The sequence below is a fragment of the Castanea sativa genome, chromosome 5, assembly GCF_040712315.1.
Source record: "Castanea sativa cultivar Marrone di Chiusa Pesio chromosome 5, ASM4071231v1".
NCBI lineage: Eukaryota > Viridiplantae > Streptophyta > Magnoliopsida > Fagales > Fagaceae > Castanea > Castanea sativa.
Genome location: NC_134017.1, coordinates 59,226,183 through 59,249,365, shown reverse-complemented (window position 1 = coordinate 59,249,365; position 23,183 = coordinate 59,226,183).

Sequence of the window (23,183 nt, the reverse complement as noted above, 5' to 3'; positions counted from 1 at the left end):
TAAAATCACATAAATATCCATAAATATTTAAAATGATTAAAATGCATTAAAAACATCTAAAATGCCCCAATAAAATCTTGGCAAAAATGCATTACTGACCCCTTAACTTTTAGCTTTTGTTATTTCAGTCTTTTAACTTTCAGTTTTGTCATTTCAGTCCTCTAAGTTTCAATTTTTGTCAATGTAATATTTTGTTAGCCGTTAAATTTGGCCCTATTTTTAAAAAAAAATTGTAATTAAAAGATAAAAAAGCTGTAAAAAAAAAATAATAATAATGGAAGGTCCCCTTCAGTCTTCATCCTCAGCCTCCCCGTTCTATGCTTTCTCTCTCTCTGTAGCATACCAAAAATACTCATGACCAAAACTAAGTAAACTTTAACCCTAATAAAACTTAACCCGACTCTAATTAAACTCACGGCAAAATAATATCCTCACTCCTCAGCCAAAAAGCCCAAAACAGATTTTGGAGCTTCTCGAATCCAACCTCTCACATCAGCCACCATCGGTGGGGTTTTTTCCAGCCAGACCGTAGATGGTTTTGGGCTGGATCTGGGTTAGGCAAAAAAACTGAGTTGGTTTTTTGTTTTTGGTTGGGTCTAGGTTTTGTTTTTAAGATAGGTCGATTAGGATCATCTTCACAAGCTAAAGAAAGTGGGTAACTCAAATGGAGGTGTTTTAGGTTACCTTCTACAAGCACGGGTCAATGGGCTTGGTGGTGCTGTGCCAGATGACCATCAATGGGATTACGGCTCTCTTTGGTGTGGTGTTTGCTTTGGGGTTTGTGCATTATATGTTGGTTTGTTTAAATATTGAGGTTTGGTGGTTGTTTGCTTTAAAGCATAATGCATATATGATGGTGGATTTGAGAGAGAGAGAGAGAGAGAGAGACTGATCTTGGGAGAGAGATCAAGATTGATTTTTTTTTTCTTTTCCGTTTTTCGGTTTTGATTTCAAGGGAAGGGGAACAACATCATTCCCCTTACTTTTTTATTTTTTTTTATTTTCTTTTAATTACGAAAATTATTTAAAAAAATGCCGAACTTAACGGTAGGAGTAACCAATATCTAACAGAATACTACATTGATCAAAATTAAAACTTAGAGGACTGAAATAACAAGCTGAAACTTAGAATGCTGAAATGACAAAAACTAAAAGTTAGAGAGTCAGTTTTGTATTTTTGCCTAAAATTTTTGAAGTTTGTTTGGATGGAGGAGAAGGGATTAGAGGGAAGGGGATGAGAAGGATTTAATGAACTTTGTTTGAATTTTCTTTTTAAAAGGTCGGAGAGGATTTGAGAGAATTCAGAGAGATATCTTGCCTTAGTTTTAATCCCTCCAAATTGGGAGCATTTAGAGAGTAAGGGGAGAGAGTAGTTTAACTTATAATAATAAAAATTTCCCTTTTTTGGAAATACTCTCAATCCTATAAAATCACCAAAATAATATTGAAAACTAAATTATTAGTGAAATGCCCCCAAAAGCATTAAAATGATAAAAAACAAAATCCCTCTTAAAACCTCTAAAATGATCATGATATGCCTTAAAACTTTGGGAATCACCTCCAATTTTTTGAAAGTTGCCAAAAAAAAAAAAATCAAGTGTCATCTTGGAGGTTTCAATGGAGTGTAGTTGTGCATATGGAGGCCCCACTGACTGTTGGGACACCTTTCTTATAATATTTTTTTCATAACTTATAAAAATGACATATTTTGACTAAAAAATCACTTTTACATGAATTTACCATTGATATAACCTTTATCATCTCCAATCATAACAGATGATATCAATAGTTGTGAAAAATTTTAAGTTCCTAGATTTCTTCTTTTTCTTCTTCTTCTTCTAATAATAATAATAATAATAAAGTTATTAATTAAATTAATTGGGTTCAACTAGAAAATACAAACCACATTTACTATGTTCTCTTTTGTCATTTCTCACACCTAAAAACTCTTCTTAAAAAAAAAAACAAAAAGGTGAAATACATATTTGGTCCCTATCTTTTACTTTATAATTCAATTTGATCTCTAACATTTCAATTGTGTCAATTTGATCCCTAATCTTTCAGTGTCGTGTCAATTTAGTCTATGCTGTTATCTTTTGATGAAAATTGTTGGTGTGGCAAATGGCCAAATTAAAAAAAAAAAAGAAAAAAAGAAAAAAAGAAAAGAGTTTATTGCCACATTAGCGGAAACTAATTTTTTATTTGAGTTGTTAGTCATGTCAACAATTTCCACCCAAGAGATAATAACAAATACTAAATTGACACAACACTAAAAGTTTAAGGACTAAATTAACACAATTGAAAGGTTAAAGACTATTTTGAAATATAGTGTAAAGGATAGGGACCAAATACATAGTATATATATATATAATTAATAATTTAGCTATCAAATAGGTTAACAACTTTACAACACTTTAATATTACTTTAATGTGCCAAATGCTCTACACACTAAAATCTTTAGTGCAAAATCTTTACAAGTAAATTTTCATAACTAAAGCTTTACTTCCTACAACAAGCCAAAACAATCCCAGAACGAGCCACAGCTTTTGAGTCCCAGAAGACCAAAATTCTCTAAGTAATCTATCAGAAGAAAAAGTTCAGCAATGTTTCAACTAAAATTGATTGTAATGAGAGAATAGTCGAGGTCTTTTAGCCCTTTATAAAAAAGAGAGAGGTGCATGGTGGCATGGGATTCAAAAACCTAAACCTCTGTTCAAGGTAGGCTCTTAATGGGCTAAGGCTAGAGACATAAGTTCCGCATGTTGGGTCATCAAATTGTACTCCATTTTTTGTGCTGCATGGCTTGATAAATTGAGACCCCATCATGGTGCTCGTGAGATTCCTGGGGGGGACAAAAGAGGGAGGCAAATGGATGAAGGCCAAGAGCTTATAAAAATTCTGAGGATGTGTTAAGTCATTTCTGCAATATTTCTTTTTCCCCCTTGTTGACACATATGAACACGATTTTTTGTTGGCCATGCTTTGTTTCTTTGTTTGTTCCAAAGAGCGCATGGTAATAAATAATTTTGGGGCCCTCATGTTCAACAAAGATCCAATAAGAGATGTCATTTCTTTCCTTTGTGGAACCACGCTTGTATGTCTTCATGCTAGGTGATAGAAAAGAGCACGCTTTTCAACACACTTTGACATAACTTTCACATAGTTAATGTGTGATTGGATTAAATTACTTATACATTAATTCATCATTATAACTTAGTGAAAAATAATCCAATTACTGTTTTTCATGTGTCTTAGCTGTGTCAAAGTGTGTGGAATTAAACTTTTTTTTAAACCCCATTTGCTTCTCACTGCAATAGGCTATTAATCACACGTTTAAATGAAACTCCCTATTAGGGAAAGTGTTTCCCTAAATAATCATTTACATAGCTTCAACAAGAGAGAGAGAGAGAGAGAGAGAGAGCCACTTAAAAGAAAGACAGAGTCCACTAAGCAATGGAGGGTTTTTCTCCAAAGTCAAACTCATCATGCCATTACCAACATAGCTACCATGCCTTGTAACATCCAAAGAGAGAGAGAGAGCACAATATTAAAGTGTAGTTTAAAAAAAAAAAAAAAAGCATGATTAAGGAAGAACAATGATTACAGATATTCCAACTTGTCTCCCTCACCACGCAGATTATTCCTTTTTTTCTTTTCTTGCCGCACATGCTTTGCCACGTGCGTGACGTCGCAATTGTCCCCGGTTGAATACGGACACGTTGGCCGTCTAGATTCTGAGAAGTCGAGACAACCCCATGCAGATAAACAGTACGACAAACTTGACTTATCACAAGGCCATTGGAAAAATTTTCATTGGCTCAGTTGAATATTAGTTCAATTCAATTTTGTATTCTTTGATGACACAAGAAATTAATACAAATAAAAGATAAATAAAATGAAGAGTGTTGGTCGACAATGCGTAAAAAGCTGGTGTACAAGACAGGCAGAATCTTATCGTATCATAACCTTGCTAAAGAATGTAAAATGGTGTCGGTTATAAATAATACATATATAATCCCTAAGCACTTTTAATTAGTGGATAATGGGACATTGGAGACCTCATAGATTTTGCTTAAACATCAAGGCACTCACTCAATGATGAGATCACAAATCATGCGATGTCTCAGCCACAAATGCCACTCAACCAATGAGAATGTAAGCTTTTTGTAAAATATGCTTATATATATATAGTTGCAATATCATAGATGGTTAATTACTACACTAAGATTTGGGACCTTAAGGTCAGTGTCATAATTGGCCAAAGAAAAGGAAAAAACAAAAGCAAAATTCAGTAGTGTCCTTATTACGACAATCTTTAATATTGTTCATGTCAAGGTCCAGGCAAGATCCTACAACTGTAATCAAGAGAAAATCTTGGTGACATAACTTCACTGAGTATAAACTATGGAGAAAAATTGAACACATCATTCTCTTCAAAGGAAAAATTTGTGGTTTCTTTATATTATACATCCTTTAAAAAAAAAAAAAGTATTTTGTGTCAGAATCGTATTTCTTTTCTTACGTAATTTTCATGATATATTAAAGTATATTACAAATCGTTGGGTCTTTTTCTAAATGAGAAATTGTAATGTTCCAACAGCAACAACAGCTATTTGTTTGTCTCATTTGATTATTATTGCCTCATTGTGGGTGTGATGAATTGACCTTTGTACCATCGCACAGAGCACTGAACCATTGGGTGTGGAGTTGCTTTCTTTTTTCTTGATTGTATTTCAAAAATGACAAAGTTTAGTTATAAATTTGGCTATAATTTAAGATTATAACTCTATTCAATATTTTTTATTGGATGTAAATTTTAATAAATCCACAATTAGATTACATTTTCTTCTTATATCATTTATGCTTACAAATTAAAAAAAAAAAAATTTAAGATCAATAATTATATCATCAATAACATTTTAAATTTTTAGTGTTTATAGTTTAAAATTATGCATATAAAATAAATTTATAGATAAAATATTAAATTACATCCGATTGATATGAAATTTAACATGTATGTTAATAACATAAAAAATATGGAACTTAATAGTTAGATTTTAAAAATATGTAGTCATGCTATTTATTTATTTATTTTTAAAGAGAGTTATTGTCTTAGGCTACAATCAAGTTTGTAGTCAAACTTTTTCTTTCTAAAAATTACAACTCCAACAAATTGCTATGTGGGTAAGCTTCAATCAAACTTGGTCATCCAACCCAATTGTATATATTTGCATTGTACACCTTAAATGTAATTTTCTAACTATTGTGTCGCACCTATAAAAGTATGTTACGACTTGGAAGTTTGGATGAGTTTATTGGATTAAGATCGGGTGGTAGTCTTCATGTTGAGATTGAGAGTTGAAAAAAAGAACTTTTAATCTCAATTATCATTCAATAAAAATCAATGAGAAAAAAAACTGTGAAAGTGGTAAAAAGTTTTTATGAGTGGAGAGGGAATAATTGCACCAATGTGAGTTAACCTAATCCTTTATTTTCTTTAGCTTATTTTTGTTTAAAGAAATAAGGTCTTCGGGGTTTTTTTTTTAGCTTATGTTTTTTTTAAAGAAATAAGGTGTCTGAAAGTATAATTTATTTCCTCTCATTTTGGTTCTTAATTAAACAAAAATAAATTGACATCAATTATCCTCTCTCTCTCTCTCTCTCTCTCTCTCTCTCTCTCTCTCTCTCTCTCTCTCTCTCTCTCTCTCTCATACCAAACACATATAATATAAAAGTGGTATCTCTTATTCTCTCCTATTCTCTCTTTTATATCATTCCTATATTGTACTGAACGGAGAAGTGACAAACCCTTTATTAACTCAGGATTGGTTTGTTTTAGTTTAAAATATCAACTTATTTACCGCCTTTTAAATATTTAATTCTTCTTAGTATAATTACTTGTATCAGTTTATTATTAATTAAAAAAATGTTTTCACTGTTTTTTTATTTTATTTATAATAAATTAAGTTTTAGTATAATGGTCTTCTCACAAAAAATAAAAGTTTTATTATAATGGTGTGGATCATATAATATTGAGTTTCATAAAATATAATTTTTTATCAGCATTATTCAATTCCTCTTGGGCTTACTGTAGTTTAATGAATAATGTGTTATTGTTGTTTTATTATTATGTTTTTAAATCACGCATAACATGTTATACTTAATAATAACGTAGAAAATTGTTATTTTCAAATTGAAGATAAGAATAGTGATATTGAAAATTGGAGAAGTATGGGTCAAAAATTGTCCAAAGTTTGAATAACAAGGGAAGTTTGAATAACAAGAGGCAAAAATTGTAAACCCTATCTCACCAAACTATTTTCCTCCTATTTATTTTTTTGGATTATGTTAATTGGCGTTTTTAAATAAATCATTGACATTATTTTCATTAGAAACATAAAAAGTTGTTAAAAAAATTAATTATTTATTTTTCTTTTCACATAAAAAATTTATAAATTTATTTTCTAAACCAATGCCTTACAGCATCCATTAACTTTTCCTCTTCTTCTTTTCTCTTACTTATGTGAAGGTATTGGAAAGCGAGCCAAAGTGTAAGAAAGTATTGAGTCCCAAACTCTTTTTCCATCGTTTCACATTTCTTTTCTAACAAACTGCGTGTAGACAAAATTCTATGTTTTTTGCTTCATTTTCTCCATTTTGTCCAAGATTTTCTCTATAAAAAAGAAAGTGTTGAGTGTCTTTTTTGATATTAATAATTTTCTATACTTTGTAATCACTTGACTTCTTAAAGTGGATTGCTCTTTAATTATCATCGTCCTTAAGATAGGTTTATAGATGCAACCACAATAATCTTTGTATAAAACTTCACGTATTTGTTTCTCAATTTCACTTTCAATTAAAATCCAAAACCTTTAATGGTGTATTGGTTGAATTGCTCTAGCAAAGTAACATCTGCTCTGCTCCAGCTCCGACCTCCGACTCATCTTCTTGGATAATCGATGACATCTAGCTCGATGGCAAGGACATCGAGCTAACAAATGCGACCTACTGAAACTTAAGTCTTGATTTACAAACATACCAAAGGTAATTTAAAAAAAAAATTAATTATCAAATCAACGCCTGAGATCTTTTGAATTGAAAGTAACAAAATATATTTGTCATGATCAGACAGAGGGTCAATACTGGTATCAAATTATGATTAAACACTAAGAAGCATATTTACCAACATTGAACGAGTTAAACCGAGGTCCAAATATGTCTAATTCTCTTGGCAATATGTCAAAAGGATTATTTATATATAGTCATTTTTAAGGAAAAGGGCATACAATACATATGCCTTAAGGGCACACATTAGTAAACTAGTCTAGAAAACCTTTTATGAAAAAAATGAAAAAAGTAACTAATGTATATCCTAAGAGCATATATTAACTGGTTTTAAAAGAATAAAGGTACAAGAGTATCAATTTTGAAAGCCTGACTTTCCTTTTTCCATTCTAATAGGGACCAGTACAAAAGACAGGAAAATACAAGGATTTTGAACTTCTATCTAAAGTGGATAGATGCATCATGTGAGATTAGATACCACAAGTTGGTATCTAACTCATAGTATCTATGTGTTAGATACCACGAGTTGCCCATATATATATATATATAAAGATATCATGAGTTGTCTAAGTTGTAAGTGAGATTGTGGAAACACATGTGGGCAGATGAAAAAAATACCTTCTCTCTTAAATTTGACTAAATTTTAAAGAGAACATTTAACATCATAACTTTGAAATGTGTAATAGGTAACCACTCATAGTTTACCACGTTAGAATTGTGGTAAAATCAAAATGTTATGGTCGTTGAAAACCAAATCCTATTTGATAAGAATGTCGCTGTACCACGTGACCATAGGCCATGAGAAGAGGTTTAGCCACCACTTATGAAACAAAAATCATTACCTATTTCTTTATACGAAGACTTTTGGCACCCTAAAATTGTCTTTTTCTCCAAACACCCTGCACCCCCTAAAAAGAAAATGCAAAATGCGACTTCACTATTTTTTTATTAAAAAAAATATTAGTGTAAGGTGGGCTCAAGGCATACCCAAACCTATGATAATGGAGGAGTAATATATTTTCCCTCCTCTTTAGAAAACTAATGGGTAATGAATCATTTTCCACGGAAAAACTAATTAATGAAGTATTTAATCTAGTGGAAGCTGTTCTATGAACAAAAAAGTAGATAAAATTTCGTCTAAATGGGGACCCCCTTTGCTTTGAATTTTGATGCCATTTTATGTTTTCCAAAAACTTGAAATTCTTGTATTCCATTTCCTCTACCAACCGAAACCGAAAGAGCTTTCCTTTTCGTCCCAACGGTCGAAAGTGTGTCCTTTGCTGGTTGACTATCCAATGGCTATCTATGCTTCCACAGTGTAATTTCGAGAAAAAAAAAAAAAATCGTGGCCTTTGCTATATTTCCAATATTTTGACTGGAAGCACCTAATTAGTTGTCTTTAAACGGCGGGTAGTTTATTAATTCGACGTGGAAAAAAAATGATTTTCTTTACCTAACTCATCACCAGCTGCCAAATGAAAATATTCCATTTGGTTCTAATAAAGGCCACAATAATGGAATTTAATTAGAATTAAAACTATTCACCATGCCCTTTTGCGCTAAGACATGCAAATCATACTACCGCGCACTTTTAATGCGGTGGTCACTATACAAGTATACATACTTGTGGAGTGTGAGGGACAAGAGTCGAAGATCAAGTCTTCAGGAGGGAGCTTCATACATATATATACTTAGATTAGGCTAGAGTAGAAATTTTATCTTGTAAAAAAAAAAAAAAAAAACATGCAAATCACTTTATGGGTGATTTATTTTTTTTAAATTCAAAATTTTTTACATCATGCGCTCTTATTTGTTTACTTATTCATTTATTTGCTGATAGAATTTGAATCCATAGTATTCGCGTGATTAATTATAACTTATGACTAGACTATAACTTTGAACACTCTAGTTATGCTATATCTATACTTGGAGTAACTCTTTTGGTGCCCACTTTTCAAATATTTTAAAATATCCTCATATTATATTTAAAATCAACTTAAAATTATTTACCTTTTTCTAAAACAAAATTAAATTAAATAAAAAACCTTAAAACACGTAACAATTCAGCACTGAGGTCTAAAATTAAAATATTAAATTTTACATTTTTAAATATTAGCCTATACACACTGGCAAAGTATTACTGTTTTGTACTTATTGAGTATCAATCCAAGTGTAACAAATAGTTATACATGTTTTAGAATATTCTTCGAATAAGTTCCTTTATCCATCACGACATAGCTTGACAATTAATATTTGAAATCTAAAGTCTTTGTAGCCATTAGTATCCTATGTGCCTAACAACTATCTTAAATTTTGACTTTAATTATGATTGAGATATAGGAGTTGTATACATACATGGAATGTGCTCACTAACTTCTCTTGCCAAAATTAAGTATTTCCTTTTCATTTTTCAGCATGTTTTTTAAAAGTGGAACTGTGGAGTACTAATGTGGAAATACTTTCTTCATTTTTTTTTTTGGAGGATGAAACACTTTCTTCATTTGATCCTATTACACTTATCTATTTTTTTAAAGAAAAAATAAAAAGGGAAGAAAATTTATTTTAAGACTTGGGTCCACCACCAATAAATACTAAGATACATTAGGAAGACAATTAGACTTTTCAAATAGTGAACTTGTAAATCTTAAAATATACATATAAAGTTTTATTGTAATATTTATAACATTGTCCACCCCCCCTAAGAACTGCTTTTATTGACTTCTCAAAAAAAAAAAAAAAAAATCTCCTTACTTATAAGAGAATCCACTTATTAAAAAAATGTTATGAATTTTATATTTAAAATAAAATACCAAAATCATATTTAACAGAAGTGGTTTTTCAATTTGTACTCTTAATTATTTAAATTACTTGTTTGAATTTCTTATATTTAATATGATCTTTAAGTTAATATGTTACTTAGTAGGGATGAAAAGCCCAAAAACGCATATTGGGTCATGGGCTTTGTCCAAGGGTGTTCATTTGTCTGAGGACAGATTAATAGTAATGAAGATGTCAGACCTAGAGGTCCACAAGCAAAGTGTGAACTAAGAAACTAGGGAGGTAGTCCGAAGATGGGTGTCTCCTCGGCTAAGTAAGGCAAGGGTCAAATGGTACGTCTTGTTGTCCTTAATAGTCTTCCAGGAGGTCTTACTAATGATGATATGTTTCATGGGAGCATAGAGTGAAGGGACGACTAGAAAATATCTGAGAGAAAACTACTACTACCGCATTTAATACTCTGTATCCAAATCTCTAGTTACATTAATGAGAAAGTAATGTCTAAACATTGATTTTAGCTTTACAGTTACTATCCAAAGACTGCAATAAGAGGTGGATGAGACAAGTATCAACACTAGCGGCCTAGACCTGCATGTGGAGGAGGTATAAAATAGAGGAAGGTCCCTGAGAAAAAGGGATCGGAGAAAGAAGAAAGAAAACATTGTAGACTCAAGAACAATATCTGTAACCTGTCCCTAAGATAAAGGAATATAAGAATTAACCTCCTTGGCTTGAGTCCGAGGACAAGTTTCACTATATAGACAATTCCATATTCATGATACTATGACCTTGGCCCATTATCATGGTGATCTAAACTCATTAAAATCTAGATTTTCAACTCATTCTCTATAAATTTATTGTATTGGGGCTCATTGAGCCTATCCCCTTCCTATTTTAGGCCTAGGTACAAAATCGTGACACACATTACTGATTATAGATAGATTATTTTTGTACTTGTTTCAAGATACATTTTTAAAATCTTATTGTAAATTTAGAAAAAATAAATAAATTAATTTCATCCCAATTACAGCTTATATTTACATTATACTTCATACAACAATTAAATTTTTGGTTAATTATTAATTATTTTTTTAATTTTATGATTAGTAAATTTTTATCTTTTTAATGTTTTATTGTTGTTTTGTCCCCTAAACTAAAATTTTGACTTACTTTGCCTCGATGCATATATATAGTCTTAGGTTCAAATTATACTCAAATGCTTGTAATTTTTAAAATATTATACACCAGTATTTAATAATTTTTATTGAATGAATATTAAAAAATTAACCATTTTGTTACAACATCTTTTCCTATCCTACATGTTTGTAACATATTAAGATAATTTTTTTTAGGAAATCATATTAAGATAATTAAAGATTAATAACTAAATCATTTAATGAATTATTTACAATTCAGATTTATTTGTAAATTTATATATAAAAATAAATGAGTTTAATGATTGAGTAGTATGTGTCTGTGCTACCCCGCATATTGCAAAGAAAAAGGAAGACTAGGAGATTCAAAGCCATGGCTCCCTTTATTGAGTTCCATAATGCATCTGTCGAAATGCTCATATATAGATAGGCCAAATTCCTAGGGGCAGAAATTGTAGATTGCATAAGTTTGTTGAGAACTTTTTGGCTTGGATTGGTATTGTATAAAGAGGAAAATTTTCATAGAACCTTAGTCTGAGCAAGACTATACATAAACCCCCAAACCAGAGAGAAAGGAATGCACTCATTTTCTCCCAAACATGTCATTTAATTGAGTGTATTTTTACATGATTTTCTTCGCTAACTTGCTCATCGAAGTATCTCTGACCAATCCCACTAGTTGGTCTCCGACCTAAAAAACGGGTTGTTCATGTTTTAAAAACTACCAACTGACAAACCCTAGCCCGACCAACCTCTATGCTTTTGGGAATTCTAGCTATGCTTTCTTTTTCTATTTTCACCTACCTACAGTACTATTATTACTTCTACAACAACAGTCGAACCATAACAAGAAAAGAGAAAGGGAATCCTAAACAACCCATCTTGTGGTGATTAATGAAACAATGGAACAAGTCAAAATTTCTAGCTTAGGGTCAAAAAGGGATTAAAGCAACAAATTTTCCTTTTAAAGTGCTAGAAAAATAATGTAATACATAAAAATATTTGTTTTTCTAATTAATTAGTAAGCATCTCACGTAATTCTTGGGACTTGAGTATAACACCTTAATTATCTACAATCCCATATATAAAAGGGGGGAAGAATCATTAATTTGACTGTTAAAAAAGTTTTGAGAGAATGAAATTTTTGAAAAGAAAATTCCCAAAATCAAGTAGCAATAATATTATATAATATTAATAGGTTGAATTAACTATATGTAATGTAGATACTATTATATATTTATTTTACTACTAAAGTTACAACCCAAGATCCAAGGTAATTTGGAGAAGAAAAATGAGTTTACTATATGTAACGTAGGTATACTATTATATTTATTTGCAAATGATGAAGTTCTTGCACATTTCAAACAAAAAAAGAAAAAGAAAAGAGTTGTTGCACAATGAACTACTATCATGATGAGGTCGTGTTTCTTTAATATGTTTAGTGGAATTCCAATCAGTGTTCATGGAGCATAATCATTGACCAACTGCCAGTAGACCCCAGAGTTGACCACAAATATAATTATTGGATCCATAAACTCAAAGATCTTGCCATTAAGAACCTCATAATTATGAGTTAGTTTGTCTCTGGGACCATCCAAATTTTCAATTTTCTTCATTCTCTTTTTGTAGTCTACATGCATGACATGCTTTGTCTTGCAAATTCAAGGAAAAGAAGGATGTTCTTGCTTTAATTAATTTACCAATTGTTGCTTAATTTTCTCAAATTTGTTTAGTCCAAAAATACAAAAACCCAAAAAAAAAAAAAAAAAAATCCTGATTGCATCCAAATCTGATTGATAAAAGAAGTAATCAGTTTTATTGAAAGGAACTTGAAAATGATCTTTAACTTCCATTCCATCTTTAAAGACTTGTAAGGGTTTGAATCTTACCAATATTATTTGATTAATTTATATGGGTTCGAATAGACTTAACCAAAACTGCCAACAGATTTAGGTTAACTAAAAGCCTGTTCCAATTACCACGAGTCCAATTAGGCAACTACTCTAAGTTAAGAGTTGACTGAGTTGTGCAATAGACAGCCTCAGAATTTCGATACTTTTTCTGATCAGGGCGGGTGACAACGAAAATAAGAACAGTAATATGCTTTACAAGTTGGCCCTAGAATCTTTTATGTGAGATTTAGAAATAGAATGTTGGTTGGGCATTTGTTTGCCTTGTCTGGTTAGGTTGACCTGAGATCTACCTGTTTTTACCGTTACCATAAAACTAATTATTATTATTATTATTATTATTACTACCATCGTCATCATCATCTTCTTCTTCTTCCTTTTTTATCTTAATAGTTTATTAGTTGGGAGAAAGTTGATTTAAACTATAAATGTCTCTTTCAAAAATACTAAGAAGGGTTTGTTGAGTTACAAGACTTTAGATAGTATAAGCTAGAGAGCGATAATCAATTTGATTCAGCTTGATGACCTCTATTCATAATGGACTCCCTCTTTTATATATATATATATATATATATATATATATATAGAAGTAAACCTAAATGCTAAGTTAATCATAGACTAAAAATAAGTGGTGAGGAGGATTTGAACATTGTTTCTTCTTATAAAAAAGACCAAGTAATGTCATTAAGTTTCGAAATTTTTGATACATATAAGATTATGATTATTTTAGTACATAAACCAACAATAAATTTGTATCTCCTAACTCATAATATCTGATAGGCCAAGAATGTATTGACCTCTTTGGTAAATTAATCAATTAATTAGGCAAGTTAATTAATTAGATTCAATTACAAGCAATAAATGTGATAACACAAACAAATCACCAAATTATCTAAATACAATAGAAAATAAATTTGACATAGGTGATTTGTTTGTGAATTGGAAAAACCACTGAGACAAAACCCTACCGGATGAATTTAAAGTCACCACTCTCGAGAATCGATTATTATCAAAACAAACAGTTACAAGAAAAGGAATCTCAGTACCTTATACCAACCTATAGTTGAACCCTTATCCCAATACACAATTGGATTTTTAAGGTAGTGACAATCTCTCATTTCAATGCACGGCTCCCAGTACATAATTAACCAATCGATGCATGGATCCCAGTACATGACTTACTCCTTTAAACGAATCCAAGTTCGTGACTAACACACCAACTTGAGGAAGATGTTGCAAATTTTTTCAATTTATCCAAACAATGAAGATCAAGAAGTTCCTTGGTTACAAAACCTTTAGCGCAAAGATGTGGTAGCTTCTTCAAAGAATATGGTGAACTAAGGAAACTTTTGTCTTCGGTCACACAATGCATGAAGGGATGCTCTCATTCCTTATGTGACGATCATTAAAATAATCCTTATATATGTTTAGGGTTGTGAGAAAAGAAACCCTACACAAATACACTTGGATATACGTGAAAATAGATCTGGAAATTTGAATTTCATAATTCTTGATAGATATTGTTTTTGTCGAGCAGCTATCAAGATTCGTCATTAAATCTCGATAGATATATATCTGTCAAACTTTAATAAATTGATTCTTTGACAGATTTGCATGGTTTCAATACTAGACTTGAGCTCTTATTTTTTGAAGTACTAAACTCATCCTAGATCTATCCAATTACAAGTAAAGTACATTTTGTCAAAAAATTATCCAATTTACATAACATATGTTCTAACAAGATCCACATATGTCCTAATAATATCTCTTAAGAATATTGTTTTCCACCAGGAGTTTTGTAACTCGACTATTAGTGCTTTTAATAGAGATGTTCAAGGTTTAAATACCCCTCTTTTCCCTCCACTAACTATTGATACTTCTAACATAGACTTTCAGCTTAATTAAGTATCTATTAATGATTTTCTAGTATACGCAAGAGGAGCATTTGGGAGGAAGTGAGTGACTCCCTGCTCCCCCACTCCCATGTCCCTCAAGTGGGGTTCCCACTAATTTCTATTCATGTTTTGTTATTTAATGTAACATTAATATATAAGGTCGTAGTATCTCACCAACACATCTAATACCATCCATCCCCTGCACAATTCCCATTATTTTTTATTTTATGTAATAGTCATAATATCTCACAAATACGTTTAATATCATCTCTCCCGCACATCCCTTCCAACAAATAAAACAACAACAACAAAAATGGGGGAGAAATATAGGTTTTCCAAAAAAAAAAAAAGGTAAGGTTTAAGGTCGTTAGAACTTAGAATGCCATATTAGGTATCTAGGCTCCTCCCTGATATATAATAGACCTTTGTTAAAATTGATCACAGTCTTGGTTGATTAAGGGTCTGTTTGGTTATCGCTTATTACTGAAAACTGAAAATACTGTAGTAAAATAATTTTTAAATGTGTGAATAGTATTGTGAGACCTTGTTTTAAAATTGTTTTTCTGGAAAAAAAATTGTGGGTCCCGTGAACTGTGCATGGGACCCACCAAAAAAGCTGGACGTGCAAAACGTACTAGGCTTGCCGCTATCCAAACATACACTAAGTCTGCTCTTGCTGCAGTTCATGTTCCCATTTACCTTGTGAATCTTGACATCCAAAACCCTATAGTTCCGAGAAGGAAGAACTTTATAAGGCTTATATGACCCATTTGTTGTGGAAAGAGATTTGGTGGGATGAGAGAGTTAACATGGTTGTCATGAAACTACTTACCTAACTTATTGGCTTCATTTCAGAACTATTTTTGGAAAAAAATAAAAAAGGATCGTATTTCCTGGTAAAGGTAGAGATACGTATTTTTTTTTAAGCTTATTATAAGTGGGGGCTAGGAGATTCAAATCAATTTCTTACGGGAATGGTACAATGCTTATTGCAAGTAAAAAAAAAAGAATCCAACAAATACTTAACAAATAATAAATATAATGACATAAATCTTCTTTTATAATTGTTCAGGTGACGTGTTAATTAAAATACAATAAAATTAATATCAGTTATAGAATCATATAAAAGCAAGTTACGTGAATTACAACTTAACAATTTAATAAAATTTTTAAAAAAAGTGTACACCCATAAATATTACTGAAAAGTTGTGATTTCTAACTATATTGTGTTGGCTTTAATTCTGTGTCAAATTTGATTTTAATTTCTTTAATCATTTTTCTTGTATGTATGTGGGATTAATTGTAAGAGATGAATGTAAGAGATCGGTAAAGAATCAAGCTTCAAAAGTTGAATAAGTGGATTTCATGACTAGCTCGCGACTGTCTCTCGAGAAGCAACCCGCAAAAAGAGTCACGTGTAGAGCACATGATTGGAAAATGAAGAGTCGTACCAAGCTAGAATTTTCGCGATTGTCTCGTGGGTAAGTCCAACCTTCAAAACTTTTTGATTGACAAAAAGTTGTGTTTTGTTTTACCAAGTCTTTACCCACACTATATATACCCTTATTACTCACAAATTGTAAGTAATGCTTTTCAGAGAAAAAACCCTAGAAAATACACTTGATAGTTAGAGATTGTTATACTCACAATTATCTACACATTTTCTTGTCGTTTTCCTCAACTTTTACTTCTCCATCTTTATATCTTTGAGAGATTATTAGCCCAAATACTTAGCACACCCATTTTGAGTATAAAGTGAGATTTGGTGCTGCTGGAAAGTATTAGAAGGAGCCATTCATTGACGGATGCAATCGGGCTAAATTGCGGAATTTAAAAAACTAGAGAAGATAAGGCTCCGAGAAGTTAGTTGGTAGCATAGAGAGCTCAAGTACATGGGGTAGACTAGGCTTAAAGGTTTTTTTTTTTTTTTTTTTTTGTACTCCAACTGTATTCTCTAGTGGATCAATTTCGACTTAGAGAGTCACAGAGAGGTTTTTGGCCAAGTTCTTCGGTTTCCTCTTCGATAACACGTCTCGGTATTATCTTGTATTTGCATATCTTTTCCCTAGCTTTCATTTAATTGTTAATATTGGATGAATATGGCTTAGGGTAGTGTTAACGGTTCTTTGCGCTTATTTACTTTTATTTCGCACTTAGTATGAGTCAGAGTAAAAGCTATCTAGCCGTAATTTTTAATTGGAGGGTCTAAACAAGCTCTTGTGTTTAACACAAATCCGAGCTTTCAATTACTTATATACAAATATCATTATACCTTTGTAAATGCAAGCATTAAAATTATTGTGAAGATGGTTTTCCTTGTATTACAAATTGAAATTTAAAATGATTTCATTTACACAAGAATTTTACTACAATTTTTGAAATGTTATTAATTGGTATAATTTCCATTTTTTTTTTTACAAAAATAAAGTGAGGATATGCCTACAATTACTTCAAGCCCGGCTCTAGGCCAAGTGGCCTAAGTCTAAGGCCCCTTGTTACAAATAGGCCCCAAATTTTAGGATAATAATTAGTTTCAAGGGGGATGAGTGGGTTGTGATATCTTACCTCTACCTCCAAGAAGGCTCCCAAAATATTTGACCTATAGAAACCCCACCCAAAATCCGAAATTGTTTCCAAAAAAAAAAAAAAAATTATATGTAACTTAAATGTGCCAAATCATCATTAACGATTATGGCGCCTCATGTTTTTTATTCAAAATCCACCATCCACTCCTCCACTATCTTCCTGTGTGTGTATATATATATCATTAACATTTAATTTCTCTTAACAAATTGGACATAATTTTTGCAAACACCACACGATAGACTTTTAACATTAGCCATTTAATCTCCCACATTGTCACACTCCAACCAATCTCTCTTTCTCTCCCCTCCAAAATCAATATTTGAAAATTAGATTTCAACTTTCGTTAACAACGTATCACCTTGTTCAAGGTAAAGCAAACTTCTTCTTTTTTTAAAAATAAATATTAAATATTCATATTTTTATTAAATTTTATATTTGACCCATGATATTTACTCTACACGTGAAATCAATCTTGATTTAGTTGAAATAGTGTTTTCTTTAGAACAGTTGAAATAGTGAAATCAATCTTGATTTAGTTGAAATCAATTTTGAAGTAGGTTGAGGCTATTAGGTGATTCTATTATTAATTGAAGTTGAAATAGTGTTTTTGATAAATTAGATTCTATTGCTATATACATAAAATTATTTTCAAAACAGTACAGTTTGCCACGTAAAACAATAGGGAAACAACATAACACATATCTTAACTCGACATGCTAAGGGTATTGATAATTATGTAACTTGAATAGAGGAAATCCTCGTATGCTTGAAGCTACTTTAGCTCAAGATGCCGTGTATTTCTTTTCTTCTTGATGAAAGCTACAATATTCATATAAAAAAAAATTATTTTATTCTTGTCATATTAGTGTTTTATATTGCAGATAATGTTTCTTTTATATTTAAATATTTTATAATGATAAATTTCTACTAGAAAATATCAAACTTGATATGAAAATTTAAGAGAGAGAAAGAGAAGAAATTAAATTGATTATTGAGCTTTTATTCTCTCTCTCTCTCTCTCTCTCTCTCTCTCTCTCTATATATATATATATATCCAACAACATTTGGTTGCCACATGTTATATATACTCTATTCAGTCTATTGTGAACATCTCCCTCAATCTATGATAAAACGTTTATAAACCGTAACACGTCCCTAACATATATATATATATATATATATATATATATATATATATATATATATATATATATATATATATCCAACAACATTTGGTTGCCACATGTTATATATACTCTATTCAGTCTATTGTGAACATCTCCCTCAATCTATGATAAAACGTTTATAAACCGTAACACGTCCCTAACATGTATTTTATGGAAGATTCTTCTCAGTTCTCAATTGAATTGTCCAAATTTGTATCAACCACATGCATAAATTCATTGAATCCATCCGTCCTTTTTTTTTTCCTCCCCCCAAAAAAAAAAAAAAAAAACACACGCAAGCGGTTGCGGCAGTGCCGACTGTTTCAATCAAATTCCAACTAAAAAAACACACACAAGCGGTTGTGGCAGTGCCGACTGTTTCAATCAAATTCCAACTACTCCTTATTATCACATATATCTATCAAGATTTGTAGATACACGTGCTTCTTAAATATTTTATACACAAAAACCAAATATAAAAAGAAAATGGGAAAATTAAATTTAAGACCCTACACTTTTAAGAAGTGTAACAAATTAAAATCTATAGTGGATTATTGTTATTGTTGAATAAAAAATATGGAGTTGGAATCTCGTTTACATTAAAAATTGATTAGTGTTTTAGCATGATGATAATATATATATATATATATATATATATATATATATATATATATATATATATATATATATATATATATCATGAGTGAATGATATAAGTTGAAATCACATTATATCTCTTTTTTAAAATTATAATTAAAAAAAAAACTAAATCCTAATTTTTTTTAAATAGCATTATTTTTTGACAAATTATAATAATTGTAAATTATTGGAATTACAAGTCTTTGTGCATCATGGTTGTTTACCTTTAGCAAAAGTGGCCAATTTATTTTTGAAAAGAAATATCCAAAGAGTTGCTGTCGAATATAGTGGTGACAACCTTAGATCTAGCAATAGGTCTCCATTTTCCCTCCCTTTCCATTAAGTGAGATATCTATTTTTTGATTTTGAGAGAGAGAGAGAGAGAGAGAGAGAGAGAGAGAGAGAGAGAGAGAGAGAGAGAGAGAGAGAGAGAGAGAGAGAGAGAGAGTTGTGATGGACATTTGATACATGGAAAGTTGTCCACAAGTCGAGTCAATTTAGATTTAGGCTCAACCCGACACTTGACCCAACCACATTAGGTTGGGGGGGGGGGGGGGCGGTAGGGCAAAGCCCATTTTCGATTAAGCAGAAGAGACGGCTCAACCATTTAGATATCAAAGGGTGGCGGTTGGATTTGTCAAAATAGGCTAAAGATAATAGCAATTGCAGATCAAACAACATTGACATAGTTTGGGGCTGGTGGTGATAAGAAGAGACAAAAATTTAATCTAGGCGAAGATTTCAAGATCTTTATTAGATTTAGGTGGTAATGTTGCTAGAAAATAAGGTAAGGGTGTTTGGGTCAAATAAGTTAAATCGAGTTTGATTCCTAAGTTGGAAAGTCGACACTTGACCTTTAAAAGGGCGAGTTTCGAAACAACCAACCCAGACATTGTCGAAACTAATTGAATCTTGACGGGCTGATACTGGTCAGGTGGATGGGTGGACATGGTAGAGGCAAATTTGGCGAAGTGGATCTTGCTCGCTCATGTCCTATTATTCGGGTTATAGATGTATAAACCCAATATTTGATTGATAGTTGGATATTTTTTAAACTACCATTAAAAAAAAAAAAAACTGTGAATGAAAAAGTTATAATAATGGTATTACTTTTATTTTATGTATGATGGTGGTCAATTGCTACCTTGTAAGCTATATCTTTTATTTGTTTCATTTTTGTACAAAATATTGAGTTAAATCAAATTGTAATTTTTCTATTAAAGGCCTTGTAGCTGAATTGGTATTTCCTCATGTACAAAGTGCTTGAAGGGTTTAGGGAGGAAAGGGTTCAAGTTGCGGGGTTAGCAGCATATTGTAATTATTTCTCAAAAAAAAAAATTGTAATTTTTCTTGCCTTTTATCTTAAGAAAAATTGTTATTCATATATATATATATATATATTGAATAAAATTTTCTCATTTATCATTGTGAACTACATTGTTTATTAATTTCACATTTGTACAAAATATAGATTTAAATCAACTTTTAGTTTTTATTACCTTGTTCGTAGACCGTGAGTTATCAAGATAAATTACTATTCTTTTTAGAAAAGATTTAATCTATAAATTTTTCATATCTTTATAACTTTGATTTCTTTTGAAAATTTTCTCTAATTTAGTGCCTATGCAGAAGCAGAGCTAAGGGTTTTGATTGGAAAAAGCATTTGATATCGTTAGGTATATCACATTTCTCTCATATGAGAGTGTGAACCTACTCCCATGTAAGAAATATGTAACACATCCTAGTGATGTCTAGGATGTAAAATAAAAATTGCTTCGACATGTAGCGAAAATCCCCTAGCTTCAAGCCTTCAAGTGATGTGGGGGTATTCAATTATTTAATGTACTAGTAACACTTGCAGCCTTTATCTATGTTTATACGTACTACCTATTTGGTGGTTGAGGAATGAATAACTTGGTCTGACATTTTTAGTCACTTCAGGGTGAACTGCTCTTCAATAATTGCGTGGAGGTGACCAAATTGCATAACATATAAAAAACTCATTTATTCTACAATAATTACACTATAAATGGTAAGAAGTCTTGCTCAATAGTTACACTATATTTGGTGATTTGCTTCCTCATGAATTCCTAAAAAGGAATGAAACCAAATTGCTAGATTGCTATAAAAGGAATGACCCCCATTGCCTGTCTTGTCCAAGTAATTCGGATGTACAAAACAAATTATTGATATTATGTGGGAAAAAAAAAGGGTTTCTAAATTAATTGAAGCACTGTAGTTGATTGCCGATAGTTTGTCATCATTCAATTCCTATTATATTTTTGTATGATTAATATGATAAATTTCAAATACCCAGAATACATAATATTTCAATGCATACCATTTATATTAATTATGGATTGTTTCATCTTCAAATGGGCAATGATCAATCAAATTCATTAAAAAGATGAAAAAAGCATAAAAGTATCATACATTTGTATATTCAGAAAAATTAAATTGCAATTTGAATTTTCTACCCTAGATTTGAAATTTTAATATATGATAAACTATTATAGCTTCCTCTTAAATCGAAATTTTGACTCCACGACTCATGTAAAAGTTCTTCAAACAAAAGTATCACACCAATACAATGTTTTAAAAATCAAATCAGAATGACTAGTTCAATCGGTGTAATCGTAAACTTGCCTATTTATCAATTTGATTAACGTAAAAACCCAAAAATCTATCATATATATCACCAGCTACAAATTGAAAATCAATGATTCAATTGACAAAACCAAGAGCTGGATCGGGTTAACTAGGTTAAAATGAGTCCTAATCAGCACATGCAACCGCACCAAAAGAATCAACAAGAGAACAATCATGGAGGAACTCACATTGAATCCGGAACAACAAATCCAAGATCAAGTCTCCATTGACAAGTCCATCATTGCAGTAGTTGCTTTAATGACTTCAATGTTGGACTTTGTGGAGCTTAGATTTATTTGATCTAGATTATGATCCAACTTAATATAAAAGTGTTATGGTTTTTAATAGCTTTTTTTTTTTTTTTTTTTTTTGAGGCTTAGTCCATTGTTTTTAATGGGATTATGATCCTGAGCGGTCATGGACAAGCTTCTGGGAAAATTTATTTTCCCCATTTTTAGCCCATTGTGATTCTTGTGTGTAAGGTAGAAAAACTATTGTTTAGAGATTAGGGTTTGGTATGTTGTTTTGAGAGAAAAAACTGTACTACTGCTTCTTGTATTTTTTTCCCCTATGAATAATGAAATCACTGTAACTCTTTGAACGTAAGTAAATTGCTGAATCATGTAAATATTTTCTTGTGTGATTGTTTTTCTTTGGCGAATATATATATATATATATATATATATATTTTTTTTTTTTTTTCTATTTTCGCTTCTCAAAAATCTAGGAATTTCGTGTATATTCCCTACATTCAATGACACACACTCAAACCAACCCAACTGCAATGATAGCACTTATCTTCGCATCAACAAAGGTCACCCAACTGCTTGGTTGAGTTTAAGATCAATGCAAATCACAAGGCTGCAAGGGAGATTGTCGAGAGAGTAGCATGTTAACTAGTGAGTGATGTATAATAATTACTATTTACCCTAAGAACTTTCTCTCTAAACAACAATTAGAAGAAAGCATAGAAGGAGATGGGGTTAAAGTTGAAGTCGAAATGAGGGTATCAGGAAGATCAAATGGTTCATCTGTGTTGATCTTATGTTGGACCAATATTACTATTATAGGTGATGCTCCATTTGACCCAATTTCCCTAAGGTTTTCACTAGGATTCATTTATTTTAGGAGTCTAATGGTAGGCAAATAGGGATCTCTCTCTCTCTCTCTCTCTCTAGAGACTATACTCTAACAAAATATCTATATTACTCTATCATTCATCGTGATCTAGCATAATCATGGTTTTAAAAATCGGATTGGACCAACTACTTCATTTGAGAATCATATCTTTAATTGATCTGATAAAAATTATAAAAACCAATGGTTCAACTGTAAAAACT